This window comes from Vulpes vulpes, chromosome 7 (assembly GCF_048418805.1).
Source record: "Vulpes vulpes isolate BD-2025 chromosome 7, VulVul3, whole genome shotgun sequence".
Lineage (NCBI taxonomy): Eukaryota > Metazoa > Chordata > Mammalia > Carnivora > Canidae > Vulpes > Vulpes vulpes.
The window spans coordinates 110,946,139-110,965,555 of record NC_132786.1 but is presented as its reverse complement, the minus strand read 5'-3'; positions in this window follow the sequence as shown (position 1 = coordinate 110,965,555).

The following is a 19,417-nucleotide window of genomic DNA, read 5'->3' as shown; positions in this document are numbered from 1 at the left end:
CCATGTAGGGCTCCCTGCATGAAGCCTGCTTCTCCCTCTGCCTGTGTCTCTGCCTCTCTCTCTCTCTCTCTCTCTCTCTCTCTCTCTGTCTCTCATGGGTAAATAAATAAAATCTTAAATAAAAATAAAAATACAGAATCTCAGACCCCATCCCAGAGTCACTGGATCAAAATCTGCCTTTCAACAAGGTCCCCAGGTGAATGGTATGTACATTAAAGTTTGAGAAGCATCGTTAGTACCACAGGATGGTTGATTTAAACATGACCTTTGTAGCATTAGTGTGCACAAATGTCGAGTAATCGATAGGGTTTGGATTGGTAAGAACTAGACAGGGCACTTTGTTTTGTAGTTCATCTACAACATTAATTCATTTAGTTTGGCTTGAATGAATAGGAATAACTTCATCTACAAACAAAGATTTGCGCCCTGGAAATAAAGACCTAACTCGCTTTTGTATAAGTGAACATTTCTGCCATAGCATGTATATTTGAGGAGCCCAGATTTTCAGAAGAAGAACCCAAAGTAAAGCAGCATTCGTGATGTGCAAACAGAAGCTCTTGTGCCTATTGATCCTGCTCCGTCAACTCAGTTGCCGTAGGCTTTTAATTAATGCTTGGGAAAGGTGTAAAAATAGTTTATTGGATACTGTGTTATGTGATACATGTGGCCTCTGGAATGTGAGTGGCACAGGTTCTGAACAATTGTGTATTAGACTCCCTAACCTACTTCGAAATGGGCATCATCATGCAGAGGCCATCTTCTAGGGGGATAAAATGCAACAGCACGTCCCAAGCTGCTAACCCAGTGCCTGGCCCGTGGGGTGTGACATTTTCTACATTTCTGCGTGTGGGGTTTTGTCATATTTTTTTTCGCACTGACCTCCCTTTAGAAATAACGTTTTGGGGACGCCTGAGTGGCTCAGGGGTTGAGCGCCTGCCTTCGGCCCAGGGCGTGACCCCGGGGTCCTGGGATCGAGTCCCACATGGGCTCCCTGCGTGCAGCCTGCTTCTCCCTCTGCCTGTGTCTCTGCCTCTAACGAATAAATAAATAATTTTATTTATTTATTTATTTATTTATTTATTTATTTATTTATTTATTTATTTTAAATAACGTTTTGAAATGTGTTTCAGAACTGTTGTGTCTAGGGCAGAAGCCTTGAAAGGCCGCAGGAGGGACGGGCGGAGGAGCGGAGCGCAGGCCTGTAGGTGGCAGCACCGAGCCCCGCGCGGCGGTCGAGCCCCGCCGCCCGCAGGGACGCGCAGAGGTTGCTCCCACGCGCGGAGAAACTGTCCTTCCCGCTACCTGCCACGGTTTCCTTTTCGCCTCCCTTCCCTTCTCTGCAGGTGTCTACGTTTGATTGGCTTCTCTGTTCTGAACTTAGAAAACTGGTCTCTCTGCTCTCTCTCCCATCAGTTCCTTTGGACTCCCACCCAAACAGCTGCGTCTTCCTCCTCCTGGCCACCCTGGGGCACCCCTGCTCCCATCCCCACACGCTTTTTGGCAAACCACATACAATAAATTGCAAGTCATCTGTAATTAAAAAAAGCAGGCTAGGTACCTGTAACTCATTCGATCCCTAAAAACCTGGTGGGGAGATAGGGCGTATTGTGTGTCGGTGGCCTGCTCAAAGTCAGACTGTAGACCAGGGTTCAAACACAGGCGTCCTGGTTTAACGCCACACTGAGCTGCCTCTTAAGGAAAGATTGTAAAAGCATTTTAAAAGCCTGTATCAGGCAAATCAGGTAACTGCCTGCAAATTGAAGAGGTCTGAAAAAGGAAGTAAGTCTCCACTCTTCTGGATAATTCCTTAAATGCAAATATTATCCCCAAAGATAATAACTCTTCTGGCCCACAAACAGTCAAGGTAATGGGCTCAGCCATGGCTTAATCTGGGCTTTCACCAAGGCAGCAGGGAGAGTGGCAAGAAAACAAGTGAGTCCCATTCAGTGCGTTTGGAAGAGCAAGAGGAGTTTCCTTTTCCCAGGTCCTGAGTAAAGCTATGCCCAGTCCGATGAATGTCAAGTCCTGACCCATAGGGTTGACTCTGTGTCTTCAATCCCATCACACTGCTGGGGGTAGGGGGTGGAGGGTGGGGGGAACCACTTCTACTTTCCCCAGGCAGAACTAAAAGAGAGGTAGAGGGGTGCCTGGGTGGCTCAGTGGTTGAGCGCTTACCTCTGGCTCAGGTCATGATCCTCGAGTCCTGGGATCGAGTCCCCACATCAGGCTCCCCGCAGGGATCCTGCTTCTCCCCTCTGCCTATGTCTCTGCCTCTGTGTGTGTGTATGTCTCAGGAATAAACAAAATCTTTAAAAATAAATAAATAATAAATAAAATCAAACAGAGGTAGAGTGGAGTTCAATACTTTCTTTCTTGGTCTTTGGAATCCAACAGGCCAGGGTTCAAATTTGTATTTCTGTACTTACTTGAGGATATGTAACTTCACGGATGGTAAACCCATTTCCTGGTCTGCAAATGGATCTCTTGGTAGCACCTGCCTTGGAATAACACAGGATAATCCAAGCAGAGCCGTTCATACGGTGCCCAGATGCAGGGAGAGCTTCACCTGGGGTTTTTGCAGCAACACTTTCAAGGGCTTCCATTTCCAGCTTCTATGTGGTCCAATCAGGGACTACACTCCCCTGCCTCCTGCCAGATGAGTCGCTCTGATGTAGAGCAGCATGCTGTCATTCCTTTGCTCACAGACCTGCCCCAGCTTCCACGGCTTGGAAAGGAACATTGAAACTCTTCACCCTGACTACGAGTGTTTGCTACATGTCCCTCTCCTGTTACCGGTACAACCAGTGTCCTTCATAAAGGTTGGGCTGCAGCCAAACTAAAACATGTGCCACACCCACGCCTGTCTCATGGTTTTCCTTTTCTGTCACTTTACTTTTGCTGTTTCCTCTGCCTAGTCCTTTAAGTCCTGTCCTGCCCAATACCATAGCCACTGGCCACCTGTGGCTGTCTAAATTAATTAAAATTAAATTTAAAATTCTCTCCTCAGTCACACTGGCTACGTTGCCAGTGCTCAATAGCCACATATTGTAGACAGCACAGATGATAGCACATTTCCATCACTGCAGAAAGTTTAATGAGACCTTGCTGGCCTAGAGAGTGAGTCTAAATCCTAACCATCCTTAGGGACCAGCCCAAATGTCACTGATGCCACAAAGCCACTTCTGTGCCTCCCCAGCTGCAAGTTATCTTGCCCAAAGCAGCAGAAATTCTGCTGCCCATGACTCACCCAGCTGACTGGTGACCACTGAGACAGCCAATGTCCCAGGCCACATGTCACTTTCAACTAAAGCAGCACTTTGGTTTCTGAGCTGCATGTGGTAGATGGGTGGACATGGAGGCTGGAAGAACCAAGGGATGGGAAATTTAATCTTGGTTTTACAGAAGTTTGGAGCACCTACTATATCCCAGGCAGTCTTAAGTAGTTTACATGCACTGTCTTATTCGATGCTTTCAACTCTATAAAGTAGGTATCATTACCCTTATCTTACATTTGAGAAAGCTAAGAACATTGTGGTTAAGAAACCTGCCCAAGATGTGGTATGCTTGGTATGCTAACATAGCAAGAAATAATCAGACCAAATGCAGAATCCAGATCTTTGTGATTCGAAGTTGAGGCTCGTTCCACACACATGCAGCCTGTTGTGAGGTTGTCTTCATTGCTTTCAAGCTAATGAAATGACTTCGGGCAGAGCTGGAGAAGAGGAGGGAAAGAGGGAAAATATGAAAAGAATCATGCGTAGAACTGCCCAACACAGTCATGTAAATGTGCTACCTTATTCTCATCTTGCTTCTTAATTCTCTAAGGTCCCAGAAGAGGGAGATTAAGTCAGTGTGTGTGTGTGTGTGTGTGTGTGTGTGTGTGTGGTCTCAGTACAGGTATGGAGGGTACAGGAAAAGAAGTTAGAGAACACAAAACAATGAAATGACAAAACAAAAAAAGCTTTCAATATCTCTTCGTCAATGTCTGAGAATATTTTACAGTATTAGGTAGAACCATAGGAAACTGCTATATTTGTAAGTAATGATGGTTACATACTAGCACTTTCCTATGGTTCACCCTAATAATTTTTTATCAATTATAAATTAGTTGGTTAGTTTAATTTCACTCTCAATTTTTATCAGTTAGAAACATTGGCTCTTTGGGGGTCCTAGCCCTGAATTTAGCTCAATCCAAGTGTGAATGCTTTAAAATCCCTATCAGACACATCTGGGGCACAGAAGTGGTTCCCTCTGCCTGCAACCCTCCGGAACTTGGAAACGGGGAAACCAGGCTACTTTCTGAGCCTTCAACTCCCTGGAAGCCATAAATCATCTAAGTGGAGATATAAAGTCCTCTGGAGGAGACTGAGAGGCTGCCCCAGGTAGCTCCTTGAAGAGGGCATTAACATATCTAAGGAAAGAATGTGGATCTCAAAAGGGGAAAAGTGGGGGCAGGGCTTGGAAAAGGAGGACAGAAGCTGGTCCTGGCTTCCAGGCTCGCAGTGCTATCTGGCCTGGTGGAGACAGATGAACAAGGCCATTAAGATAAGCCAACTCATCTCCCCTGCGACTCTGGCTTTCCTTGGGGTTTTTTCTGCAGGGGAAGGAATTCCTTGGCCTCTGGTATCCATACCTAAAAATGCGGCCGTGTTATTAAGGTTGCAGAGAAACAAGGCAGTTCCATACCCTAGTCTCCCATGCATTCCCCAGTCTCTCCCAGTCTCCTTCCTTGAACCATATCTGAATCACAATGGTCAAAATGAAAGTTGGTCCTACTTGTGTAGGAACCTGGTAGAGATCCAGAGAGAAAGTTAAATTCCCAGAATATTTATGTTAAGGGGAAAAACCTATGATTCCAAATGTGTTTGGCTAAATTCTTATGTCTTTACCAGAGGCTAGTACCTTGTGACATTTCACTCCCTATTAAACTGATACCCATAGTTTAATGGACATATTTAAGCTATCATCACAAGCCAAACTACCTTGAAATGTTAACAGCCCCGATCAAAGACAAAAATAGGAGTGAGGAAAGTCTACCCTTGTAAATGTGAATGGTCACATGTCCTCCTATACAAATGGGTTACTTCTGACCCACAAAAAACAGCTCACTTTAAGATATAAGTGTACATAGAATTTTTAAAATAGTGTATGATATTTATTTTAGCTATCTTTACAAAAAGTCTTTGAAGTCTTATAAGAAAGATCTCCTGAGGTTCAAATCCGTTTGTTTAGTGATAAATTGTCCTTGAAATGTGGAACTAATGTTTCTGCTTATTTCATTTAATATTTTTAAAAGCTTTGTGGCCAAATCATCTCATCTTTGGAACTTTCTAAAAGTCTAGAAATAACTTAGAATTTAAGCAACGCATTTCTGTTACATTTTTCTTTATTTCAACTGTGATGTTTGTGATTTGGTTTTTAAAAATACTCATGGGGGTGCCTAGAAGCAGCCTCAATCAACCAACCCATATTCCCTAGCCAAAGAACAGGTCATTTAAAATATTTGAGAGGTCAAGATGGACCTGTAGTGAAAATACACAAAAAGCTTCTCTTTGTTTTTCAGGAAAATGTGAATAAAGGGGGCCAGCAGCTTGTGTTTTTTTATAATGCCCGACTCCAAAAAATTCAAAATGCAAGCAAATGTTTAAAGTTTGGTTAATATTCAAAAATAACTTCTGAACAATATGGTCCTCCTTTGAAAGATGAAAAAAAAATCCCAAAGAAAGGAGCTGACCTGGCCAGCAAGGGCTTGGTGGATTCCAGCCGGCATCTTCAGCATTAGCTAGAGTTACCTGATGGCATCTGGAGGCCTGGGGTCCTGCCTCTAACCTGGACCATGATCTCAGTCCCCACTCTTTTTCTTCAGAGCACCTCTCAGGCTTGGCCTGTATCTGCAGACCATTGAGCAGAGATTACTGCTGATGGTCAGCCCATGGGTGATAGTGAAGATGGACCAGAAATGACCTGCTCTCTTTTAGAAGCAGCAATCCCTGGTTCCCTTGCCCCAGGGCACTTCCAGCCTCAGCATTTAGTGCCGTCTTCACTGAAGATTGGAATCTATTTAAGGGGTAGGAGCAATAACTTAGTTATCTTTTCATCTCCCTGCTCTGAAACTGAGGTTGTCATAAACCAGGACAAAACAAAGGTGGATTGGCGCTCCCGTGTGGCACAGCCTGTTGAGTGTCTGACTCTTGGTTTCTGCTCAGGTCATGAGATGGTGGCCAGCTCCACATTGGGCTCTGTGCAGAGTCTGCTTAGGATTCTCTCTCCCTCTGCTGCTCTACCCTGTGTGTCTTCTCTCTCTCTCTCTCTCTCTCAAATAAATTAATAAATCTTTTTTTAAAAGTGGATTATTTTGAAGCTTGAATACCAGTGGACCTCAGGCAGAATGGACACCCTTAACTTTTCTAGCCTCATGGCAATTTAAATAGATATTAGCGTGGATAAAGTCCACTAAACCAACCTGCTAAGGTTTGTTTTCATTGGATGCAAAAAAGATATACAGTTGTAGAAAATGAGTGAGACCATTATCATATTCATGCAAGCTGTGCTTAGAAGGGCCCCACACTTGGTTTAATGCTCTGCTGTCAAGGTCTTAGAATTCTTAATAATTTTGAACAAGGGGTCACTTGCATTTTTATTCCTCACTAGGTCCTGCAAACTGTGAGAGTCCACTTGGTTCTTGGGGGCCTTCTGAATCACAAACAGTAGACCTGGATCTTATTCCTACATGCTTTGACTTCAATTGGCTTTTCACGCAAGGCTTTTATCATCAGCATATTCTCCAACTAAGTACGGGCAGCACTGTGCTCTTAAACAAAACTATCGATGATGCTGTAAATGCACATAGTCATCTTCATTAATATAAAATAGCAGCAAACAGCCAAGTAAGTTGTTTCTGTGATCTATTGCCAATTCAACCTCATACTTGAGGGTCTACTGTATGGCGGGCACTGTGTTTGGCACTGGGGGTAGCAATATATAAGCAATCACGATCTTTGCTTTCAATGGGCTTCTATTTTAGTCAGGAGAAATAGATAATAAATATAAATGGATAAGTCAACTGCACATTGGAAGATGATCGACTGCAGGAAAATAAAGCAGAAAAAAAGGCAGTGAAGGTGTTTTAAATAGGATGGTTAAGGAAGAACTCAACAAGATGATGTCATGTGAGCCAAGTTTTGAAGGAAATAAAGCATGGGCTGTGCACTTAACAGGCTGAGAAACAGAAGGTACAAAGACTCTAGGGCAGGTACTCACTGTTGGAGGAAGAGCAAGAGAAAGGAGGGAGTGAGAGAGGAGGAAACAATAAAGGCATAGAGATGATGGAAGCCTGATTTTGTGTGGATGTGTAGACTGCTGCAAAAAAACTTTACTCTGAGCAGGAAAGGAAGTGATGGTGGGGTTTAGAACCTGGAAGTGACAGGATGGGATGAAACCTGACTGTTCTAGCTGTTGTGTGGAGGGGCAAAAAGGCAAGTAGGGTGAAACCAGGAGACCAGATAGGAGAGTATGGAAGCCATGCAAATAGAGGTACTCAGGGTCTGGACCAGATGATTGGCAGCAGAGGTGATGAGATGTAGCTGAATTTGAAATTTACTTGGAAGGTAGAGCTGATGAGACTGCTCTGAAGGGAAACCATGAATAGTAGCAACCACCATGATAAAAATACTAACAAGATCTTAAACCATATCCTTCAAATTCTGGCCAACTTGGCTTCCGGTGTTAACTCAGTCCATCTTCATTGTAACCCTGGATGGGAATTATTATCTGCATTTTGCAGATGAGCAAATAGGACTCAGAGGGCTTATGTAACTAGTAAGTAGAGTAGACATTGATCTCTGTAAATCGAAAAGATTGCCAGCACACTATGCTGGGTAGATCCTGGACTACAGAGTCAGCTCCAGAAATAAATAAATAAATAAATAAATAAATAAATAAATAAATAAATAACAAACAAGCAAACAAAAGAGAGCAAGCAAGTTCTTATTTAGACTCTGAACGTTCTTCTCTGTCTACTGGCTGAAAGGGTTGCTAATGGTGAGTTAGCACTGGGGTACCATAATGAACTTTGTGCTGGGAAAATGAGACATCTCCTACCAGGCACTAATTTAAGAGAAATGAGTTCATTCCGTTCTTTGAAGAACTTTAACAACCATGGGATTATGCCAGTAGGGTAGAACCTGAGCCAAAGAGATACTCACTAAGGTGGCTTCATACCAGCCACTTTCACAAAAAGCCCAGAGCTGCCCCTGGGGTTGTGAGGAATGGGAGGCGTGAACTACATAAATGGCTTTAGAGTTGATGAGAAGCTTTCACCCTGGGGCCCGAATGGACTGAAAGGTATCTGCCATCCTAAAGGGGAGGCGCAGAGAAGGGGGTGGGGAGCTGTCAGCTGGAAGTGAAGGATGGAAAAGGGGCTGGGAATGAAGCCTGGGAGCCTGGTTAGGAGAGGCAGTCGTAAAGTAGCTGGCTCATCTTTGCCAGTCTAACAGGGCCCTCATCAAAGAATGGGATGAGCTCATGTACTTGTTGGAGGACTGCCACCACTTGTGTCCACACAGTTTATTGAAAAGTAAGAGCTTGGTATGGGGGACAAGGAAGGAGACATGGGCTGCTTCTAAAAATAAATAAACTGTGGTGATGTTCTGGTTACTAATGCTGCACAACAGTCCACCCCAGAACCTGGTGGCATAAAACAAGGACTTTATTATGCATATGGAGTCCATGTGTTGGGATTTCTGATAGGGTACCATGGGCATAGCTTACCTTTGCTCCGTGACGTCTGGGGTCTGACTAGGAAACTACAAAAATTGGGAGACAAGGTGACTTGAAATCTGTAGACTGAAATCTGGAAGGATCTTCACTCACATATTTAGTAGATGATGGCTATTGGTGGGACTTCACTTGGGACTATTGGCCGGAACACATGACCTGGGCTTCCTCATGGAGTAGCAGCTGCATGAGAGTCAGATTTCTTACATGGAAGTTCAGGACTGCAAAGGTAAGTATCCCAACAAAAAAAGGTGGCAACAGGGTTGCTTTTAATGACTCAGCCCCCAAAATCTTGCAGTCACTTTTCCTGTATTTTGTTGGTTATAAGCAAACTACAAGCCCATCTTAACCCGAGGGTAAAGGACAAATGTCAAAGAATTTGTTTGCATGTTTGAAACCACCAGAGAGGAGCTGAAAATATCCTGGCAATTGGTAAGCCTTGCACTTATCCCAAGATCTGGGAGGAGAGAGGAGGGTGCTATGACCTGTAGGGGGTGTCACGCTCCAGCAGGAAGTGCTTACATCTGTTCTCTGCTCCTTTTCCTCTGGCCATCCCTCTTAATCTCTGAAACCACATGGATTCCCCCCTACCTAATTTGGTGGCTTTGGGAGGACATTATTTTCCTAACAGTTCATCAGACTCTACAAATTCACTCTTACCTTCTCTTGCTCCTTTATGCACATGTGTATTTCTCCTTCCTTATCAATGGATCAGGATTCCAGATGACCTGAGTTTGAGTCCTCGCTCCAGAAATATTTGGTCATTTCTACAGGTGGCATGACCTCTCCGAATGTCAGTTTCCTCACCTACAAAGTGGAAGTTTTGTGACAATTAAAAGGGCTGATGCTTGGCAGAGAAAAGCCTTTCGAGGATTGTCAACTGACCTGGGCTTAAACTGCCCAACATAATTCTCTCTCCCTTTTTTCTTAACAACTTTCCTACTTCTTATACTTTGCTCATAGTCTGCACATGGACAGACCATATTCACATCCTGACCCTCACATCTATTAGGTATGTAGCCTCGGAGTGTCCCTTTACCCCCTTGAGCCTCAGCTTGTCATCTGTGTACAATGGATACTAATACAGGGCTTGAGAGTATTTGCGTAGATAAAGTAAAATCATACATATGAGGCAGCAGCACCCGCCCAGGCTCTTGTGAAGGTTAATTCCACAACCTCCCCCATCTCCACCCCCTACCATAATTCCATCTTTTTGTCTTTGGTATTACTGTGCCTCACTGAAGTGGGCAAAGTTCAGTCTACTTAAAGATTCACAACTTTCTTTCCAACTCCATCTCGTGAACGTCTTTCATCAATAATCATTTTCAATTTCCCGGTCACCCACTATGAAAATTCAAATGCCTGAACCTTTTGTGGGGGGAGGTTGCTTAGAGATAAAATGATCTACGGATCCCTGAGAAGAAAGTCCACAGGACAGCGCATATCACAGTGGGCTGCCTTGCCTGGAGGCCTGGGTAAATACCTTAACCAGGCCTGACTCCAGCCCCCTGGTGGGGAGGCTGACACCCGCCGGCTAAAGGGAAAATCCCTCTTGCTGGATGACTGTTACTCAACTCCCAGCCTTTGTACTAAAGGAGCAAGACAGGCGATGTTGCCAAAGCCCAGGGTTTTCTCATTCAGGACTAAACGGAGCATAGCGTGACAGCAGCTGCCGGGGTGTGACTTCCTCCCAAGGAAAGAAAAGCCTTAAAAAACTCTGCCCCCAAATGGGGTAGGCCTTAAGTGATCCCAGCCATCCTTGTAGTGTCTTTGCTCAAATACCCATCATAGCCACAAACATGGTCCCTGGCAGCCCAGCAGAAATCCTTTTCCCAAGTAACTGTCAGTTTTCCTCCTCCTTCTTTTTAATGGAAGAAGTTATTTTCAGTGAAAAGATTCTGGATGTTTACATTCCTTAGACCAAGAGAAGAGACCCAGCTCCTAAGAAAGGTCTGGTCTGAAAGCTAAATGAGCATCCTCTTTCCCATTTCTTCCTCCACTGTCCTTTAAGGATGGAGTTGAAGGGTCATCTTTATTTCTCCCACATTATCCTTTGTCTGTAATCAGCTCGCCAACTTATACCTTCAACAAGCATTTAATGAACATCCCTTCTGTGCCTGGCTATGTAACTTGGGTCACATAAAAATGAATTAAGCAGGATCCAGCCTTTCAGATGGCCCATGCATGTTTTCGGAGGAGATGATGGGATGGCCAGATATGTGAGAACATGTAAATGTCATCAGGTATTTGAGTGCGGTGGTAGGGCGGTAGGGCTCGATAGCGTGGCCACACAGGAGCACCAACAACCTCTGATGATGAGTGAGCAATGGACGAGTGGGTGTTTGCTGTGTGGGAAAGGAGCAGGAGAGTGTTTCAGCAAAGGGCAGCATGTGCAAAGGCATGAGGCAACATGACCCTCTGAAGAACCACAGGTCATTAGGTGCAAGAAGGATTTAGCCGGAAATGTAGTTGAACTCACTGGCTAGGCTTGAACTTGCCATGCTACCAAATCTGGGCTTTTCTCCAACCCTCAAGAGAGCTGCTCTTCCAAATTAGAACACCTGGCAGGCAACTTGCTGACAGCCACTCCCGGGGACATGAACCTGGTGTTTCCTCAGTTTCCCCCATCTGCAAAACATAAAATCGTTGATTCTCCAAGTCTTTGCATGGCCAGGATGAGTTACACAGAGACCATTATGTGGCTTCCAACTTTCATCTGCTTTATTGGTTCAAGAGTGAAAACATTCATTTATTTTTATGGGACACATGGGCTTGGGGTTTTTTTATTATTAAAAATAAAATTCTTGAGAAAAATTCAAAACTTTGGTTTCACAGCTTCCTGCAATATTGAGTTTGGACTCTGTGTCTCTCAGGCAAAGCCAGGAGGAACTGATCTATGATGATTGACAATGAACCACATGGGTTTCTAAAAAAAAAAAAGAAAGAAAGAAAGAAAGAGAAAGAAAGAAAGAAAGAAAGAAAGAAAGAAAGAAAGAAAGAGCAAATGGTTTCCCCTACTGCTTCCCTACATGTTCCCCCAAAAGAAAGACTCCTCATGATTTCACCTTCCTACTCTTCAAGGAACTGATATCCATGTAATAAGCTGGCCATTGGTGGAATAAGTAAGGCTTAGATATGGTTGTTTCACTCTGTGACCACCTAGGATGTCCAGTTTAACAAATGAGAAAATGGGATGCCTGGGTGGGTCAGTGGTTGAGCATCTGCCTTCAGCTCAGGGCATGATCCCAGGACCCAGGGATCGAGTCCCACATTGGGTTCCCCATGGGGAGCCTGCTTTTCCCTCTGCCTATGTCTCTGCCTCTTTCTATGTGTCTCTCATGAATAAATAAATAAAATCTTTTTAAAAAGAGAGAAAATATTGCTAAAAATGTGAAGGGAAGAGACGTCTCACTCTTTCTTTTTTGAATAGAGTTGACATACAATGTTACATTCATTTCAGGTGTAATGATGCAACAACTTCCTAGTTTATGCTGTGTTCACCACAGCATAGCTCCCATCTTCACCAGACATTGCTATTATAACATCGCTGACTTTATTCCTCCCTCTCCTCTCCTTCTTGATTGTTCCTACTTCTCAGCCTCAGACCCCCCCCCCCCAGTTGAGACCTGATGTCTTCCTGCTAAGGTAGGTCTGTGTCTAAATTTACTCCTGTGTTGAGGGTGAGGGGTAGGAGTGGGAGTGTGGACGCTGTACTGAGATCAGCCCAAAGTGGTGGGAAAAAGAGTGAACTTTGCAAAGAGTTGAACTTGACTGGGCAGTTAGGTAACATAGGGCAGAGTCTTAACCTGGAGTTCGGGAAGACCTTGCATCAGACCCGCCCACACTACTTTCTCAGAATGTATGCTTCTTCCACCCCAGCTCAGAGTTCCTGAGTAGGACCTTTGGGAGCAAAGTAGAAGAATCTCCATTTTTGACAGGGTCCCAGGTAAAGTTAAAGAATTAAACTTTAAAGGGAGTAAAGAATTAAAGGGAGTAAGTATTCTGGCTCTGGGGTCAGAGAAGGAGCATTCCAACCCGGGCATTGCTACTCATGTCACCAGGGAAGCCCCAACTGTCCTATATTATCAAGTTAATGATATCCCTACCTGTATCAGTAGGACTTGGTCAGCTGCAATAAACTGAATTCCCAACAGTGTCTTCAATAATAAAAGCATTTGATTCTCCAACCAGAAGATTCTGACAACCAGAAGTCTGGAAAGAGTAATCCCAGAGTGGTCTAGTTCTACAGCTTTGTACTCCCGCTGGCCCTTCCTCCAAAGCTGCAAGATGGAAGCAAAAACACAGTCCCTCAAGCTTCCATGCTAAGGTCACAAGAAGAAAGGAAAGAGTAGCTGCAATAGTCTCCCCCCACAAGAGTTTCTGTCGTGCTACCTTGGGAGAACTTACCATCCATGTTGTTGATTTGGACACAGCCACCTTCCTAGGCAAAGGGCTGAAGAAAAGGGTCCCAAGAAAATGGAAACTCAGGTCCATGATAGGCTTTCGGGGGGGCTCTCTGAGACTTGGACATCTTTACTACCTGAATAAGTTGGCTCAGTGAGAAAGGAAAAAGCCAGGCATGACTGAGAAACAGGTGTATTTTCCTCTTAGTCAAGAACCATATAACAAACCTTGTGTTTCAGGGTTTTTTTTTTTTTCCATGTCCCTTTGTGTAATTGAGTTGTAGCCACTAAATATTTCCATGTGTCCTCATATAGAACTTTGACTTCCTATTTTATTTATATTGTATTATATGTGTTGTCATTACTGTAAGATGGCTTGAACTTGGATAAAATAGGCAAATGCACACAAAAACCCTGAACAATAATTCAATAATTCAGGAATAAGAGTGTGTTTGTTCTGCCCTAACTCCATGGAACAACCTCCCTTACCTTGAATTATCAACTGGCAGCCCTTGTTCTAAAGAGTTTCCTGATGGGGCTACCAAGAATGAACATCAAAACAATCCAGATTCAGTGGTGTCACCCCATCCCATCTCCATGTAGGAATGGGCTTGGAGCCAGGGCAGGAAGTAGGAGGAGATCAAGGTATTGGTCTAGTGGATACACTGGAGAGGGAACTGTAAACAACTCTCTTGGGGAGCCACAAGGCTATCACTATGAGATAATCAGTCTAGACTGTCTTCCAATGGCTGGGAGACACTCCCCCTCCAAGTGAAGCCCAACAAAGCAGCCTGCCCCTTTGCCGTGGCTTCCCAGCTGCTGCCACCATGGAGTTGTCAGGAAATTTGTGATAATTCTTTTTATTGATCATCTCTATTGATTTTGTCTATGGTGAAAATATACTGCAGACACGTTAAGTAGCTATTATAGTCAAATTGTCTCTTAATGAATTGTACCAACAGACAGGATTTTACATTTAACCCTAACTGGGACTTTGACTTTCTAGTCACTGAATGATCGTAGAAGGGTTAGATTTTCCTGGATACTGCTGAGGAGTGCTAAAACTTGCCCAAATGAAAATGTGGAATAATATCTCATTAGGAGATGAAACTGATCATCAAAAAAAGCATGCAAGAATCAGCCCTGTGGCTCAAAAGCATGTAATTTTAGCCATTTTCCCCAAAATTTAATTTATTTTCTAGCTGGTTACTTTATTTCAAAATTCCAGCAAAAAAACAAAAGGAGGTTATCACTTTAGATGAACCCCCAATTTAACCCATATTTTATTTTTATTTTTATATTTTTAAAGATTTTATTTATTCATGAGAGACACAGGGAGAGAGAGAGAGGCAGCGACATAGGCAGAGAAAGAAGCAGGGTCCATGCGGGGAGCCTGATGCAGGACTCGATCCCGGGACTCCAGGATCACGCCCTGGGCTGAAGGCAGGCGCTAAACTGCTGAGCCACCCAGGGATCCCTTATCCCATATTTTAAAAGTAACTTGCTGCTTTTAAAAGGCTGGAAGAAAGCAAGACTGTGCTTTGTCAAAGAGTGTGCTTCTTCCCCCCTTCATGTGTTTTTGTTTTTGTTTTCTCAAAAAAAAAAAAAAAAAAGACTGTACACGTGTGCGTGTGTGTGTATGCGTGCATGCCTGCATTTTGGCAAAACTGTATTCAGAAGAATGTTTGGAAGCTTAAATCTAATATGCTAAGTGTTAGCCAGCAGCAAAAATTTCTAATTCTGTTATCACATCCCAAAGAGAGGGCTTGAATTGGAAGTGTCACTTTGTGGTAGTGCTAGCAGATACTCAAATGATACTCTATTACCAGAAGCAAGACTTTGACTATTATTATTTTATAATGTAATGGGCAAAAATCACAGTAAAAATACTATCTCTGATGGGAAAATACTTCTTTGCCAGACTCTTAAAAATTATAATTTCCACAATTTGGCAAAAAAAAAGTCTTTATTTTTGACACAAATGAATTACGACTACAGGCAATGAATACAGAGGCCAATGTCCCAATTGTATTTGGGCTTTGGTTTTGAGGAGAACAATCATTTAGGGCTGGTCAGATGATAAAACTGCACTTTCCTTACACAATATACGGGAAATGGAGTAGCTCTTCCAATCCTCACTGGCCAACACTCTACAGTCCTTTTGGTGCAGATTCAAATGAGTATTCCTCTCCAACTCAATAGAACCTAGATTGCTGCTTAGATCCCATGAACTGAACCATGACTGTAGGTCAGGCTTTAAGCTTAGAGCTTTGGTCCTTCTGTTCTTCTGTCAGCAGAGGCTCTATTCCAAGGCTGTTTTGCCTCTTGCTACAAGATGGTTGCCTACAGCAATAAGTGTTCATATGTTTCCTGGTTCACACTTAGCAGGAGAAAGAAAAAAAAAGAAAAGAAAAGAATTCTCTCTCCCATCAGGGGATGCAAATCATTCCTATTTGTATGACTGGGTCAACTTGATCTTGTGCCCTCTTCTGAGCAAATGCAGATGCTAGGGAAAGGTCATGGACTCCTTGGTTTATACAGGTCTGGACATTTCTCTGGAGCTGAGGATAACATGGACCACTAGATTCATTTGGGGCTCTGTTCAGAAATGAAGAAGGAGATGGCAGGTGGGCAATCAAAGGTGTCTGCTACACAGTCTTAGTGCTTACTATGATCCTATGCCTTAGGATGATTTTGATTCATGAGGAAATTGAGACTTTGAGTTATTAACAAATATGCCTAAGTTTATGCAGCTGACGCAGGTTGAAGTCTGGGCTAGAATTAAAGCATATTAAGTGGTGAAAGCCCTTAACCTCATCACTCTACTGCCTCCCTTTAGTTGGAATGTTACAGGGCTATCATAGCAATGCTTTCCTTTATAAATGCTTATCATCTATGCCACAAAGAAATAGTATTTTCTATTAGCCATAATAGAAATATTGGCAAACAGGATGTCAGCAATCAATTCAGTTATCTATCGCTGCTTTGACTTATCTACTTCTGTCCCTCAAAACTTAATGACCGTTAAGGTAAGGGATAATTTTCTTTAAAAAAAAAAGATTTTATTGATTTATTCATGAGAGAAACAGAGAAAGAGAGGCAGAGACATAGGCAGAGGGAGAAGCAGGCTCCATGTAGAAAGCCCGATGTGGGACTCAGTCCTGGGACTCCAGGATCACACCCTGAGCTACAGACAGATGCTCAACTGCTGAACCACCCAGGCATCCCAATAAGAGATAATTTCAAAGTATGGTAAAATCATGACTCTCATACAGATATAAAATGAGCATGTGTTTAAGATTTGTTTAAGTCAATATTAATTAATTAAATTTAAATTTAAAAAAGAAAAAATAAATTAAGAATTAAATGAGGGAAACAGGTAAATTTATACTGATTCAAAGGAGAAGACAAACATAAGTTTGTATGGGGTAAAGGAATGTTGAAATGAAGATGAAAATGGGCATAATATTAACTTTTAGGGGAAAGGACAGCTTGTCCAGCCACTGGACAGAATTCATTTGCATGTCTATAGACAAAAATTATTTTGGATTGAGATCAGTTGTCAACAAATTACAGAGTTCTTAAACAGCTTCCATGGACTCAGAATCCAATAACTGGGGGTAGCCTGGGTGGCACAGCGGTTTAGTGCTGCCTTCAGCCCAGGGTGTGATCCTGGAGTCCCGGGATCGAGTCCCGCGTCGGGCTCCCTGCATGGAGCCTGCTTCTCCCTCTACCTGTGTTTCTGCCTCTCTCTCTCTCTCTCTCTCTCTCTCTGTGCTTCTCATGAATAAATAAATAAAATCTTAAAAAAAAAATCCGATGACTTGAAAGAATATACACAATGTTATTTTCTGCTACAGCACATTTTTTTTCTATATTCCACTAACACTTAGTTTCTCATAACTTAATAATTAAACAGGACTCAGCTAGGCAGATGGCTCTGCTGGCTTCACCTGAAACCATTCCTGTGGCTGTAGTCATCTGAAGGCTTGACTGAAGCTGGAGAACCCAGCCAGTTGGTGCTTGTTCTAAAATTTGTACCTGCAGGATTTTAATTTATGGAGGTCATTGAGTCACGACACCAAAAGCGTAATACTATTGAAAGATTTTCACTACTTACATTTCACAAGAGAAGGGGGCATGCCACACCATGCAGGGCTCCATGGGAAGTACCAGGTTTTGGTGAGGAAGCAAAAGCAGGAGCAAGAGGAAAGCCTATACCAGAGCTTTTATTAGGATTTAGGATTGGCTAGTTTGAATAACTTCAACAGGCTTTGGGACCTAGGGGCTGTCCTGAGCTATCTGATAGCTGCCCTTGGGGTGATTTAGGGCAAGGGAAATATTAGCTTGGAGTGTGAGAATGAGTTAAGCAGGTAGGCAGAGGCTTGGCACTGAATCAAGCAGTCTACAAAGGAAAGGCATGCTCCAGGCAAGCTGACCATCACCTCTAGGAATTAGCTGGCCATGGGAGGGGTAGTGTCTCCCCAGGTCTGAAATCCCTGAGATGTCAGAACATTACAAGATACAAAAAATAAAAAGCATGATTGATAGTGCTGCCATCTGCTGAAGTTACTCGGTTCTACTCCACACATCTTCTTACACTCCCACAGGCTCAACAGGGCTTCTCTACATGGCACCTGGTTCTAAGAGGGAACGCAGAAGCTTGTGATATTTCCGGAAACCAAGGCTCAGAAATGACATGATGCCACTTCTACTGCATTCGGTAGGTCAAAAGAAGACACAAGGATAGCCTAGGGTCAAGAGCTGGGGAAGAAGAGTCTACTTTCTAATAGGAGCCACAAAGAATTGGCATAACCCATGGATACCTATCACATCACTCACCAAATTATATTAAAATTACTTGTTGATACGGCCAACTCATACGATAAACAATCAACTTTTTATAGGCATACCATACTTTATTTATCTTTGTATCCAAGGGCCTCAGATACAATAAACACCACTTGTCCAAAGCTAATGGGTGGGGAGATCATTCAGATAGATGGAATTAAATAAGGACAGAGAAGCAAGAAAATACAACAACTACTCATTTTTAAGTTCTCCTATTTAACATATGATAGACAGTAGAAAACAAAAGTTGTAAGAGCCTTATATTCAAGACAAAGGAGTTGGACTTAGTTTTGGGGAAACAGGATGCCATGGAAGGTTTCTGAGTGAAAAAATAACTTACCACTATTTCTCTGAGTTTGCTTAAATGAACTGGTGGCTCTATCGAGGGGAGGGACCAGTTTAACTAATTATTTGCCATAAGAAAGAAAAATGCTTGAGGACACACAGGGACCACTTTATCACGCAAGGGAGTCAGCCAGCTGTCTGATGAGTTAGCCTCTTGGCATATCAGAGATTACAGAAGAGCCCATATCAGCTTGGTTATTCACAGTCTGTCCATTTGTTTTGGTTGATTTCTTTAACCTCTATTAGAAAAAGGCGAGAACCCCAGATCTCTCATATCCTCAGTAGTAGTACATTATGGTCTCTGACCAAATCCTGCCTGGCCAACAAGCAACCATTAGCATGCAGGCACGGAGAGGTCTCAGAATCTGCTCTTGTAAGCTCAGAGAAGTATCAACTCCATCCTTCAGACTCCTTGACAAGAAGCTTGCTTGAAGGTTTTACTTGAGACAAAGGCCACAGTGTTCTAGTAGCAGATCTTAGCTAACCTGAGTCAAGTCAAGCCACATAATCCCTCCATGTGATGGCCAAATCCAGGGCTGAACAAGAATCTGAGGTCTAGGGTACCACCAAGAAGAGTACTGCACTCTGGGCTTACCATATTCTTGTGCCTCTTACACACAAGGCAAGGTACTCTACATTATTTCTAGCCAACTCCTATTTTGTATACACCACTCCTTTCACAGATATATGTACATGTGTTCCTAATATGATTTATGATATTTAGCAAATGTTCCACTCTACATTTGTAATTAGTTTTATTGGAGTATAATTGAGTTGTAAGTATACAGTTAGATCAGCTAGTATAGTTTAAGGCAGGATCCTTGCAGCTCTTGTATATTCATTACCTATTGCAACATAACAAATTACCCCAAAACTTGATGGCTTAAAAGAACATTTATTAGCTCCTAGTTTTGGTGGGTCAGGATACTAGACCCATTTCAGTGGGGTGTTCTGCTTCAGGTCCTCTTATATGCTGTAATCAAGGTGTTGGCTGGGTCTGTATTCACCTCATAGCTCAACTCAGGAAGGGGCCCAGCTCATTC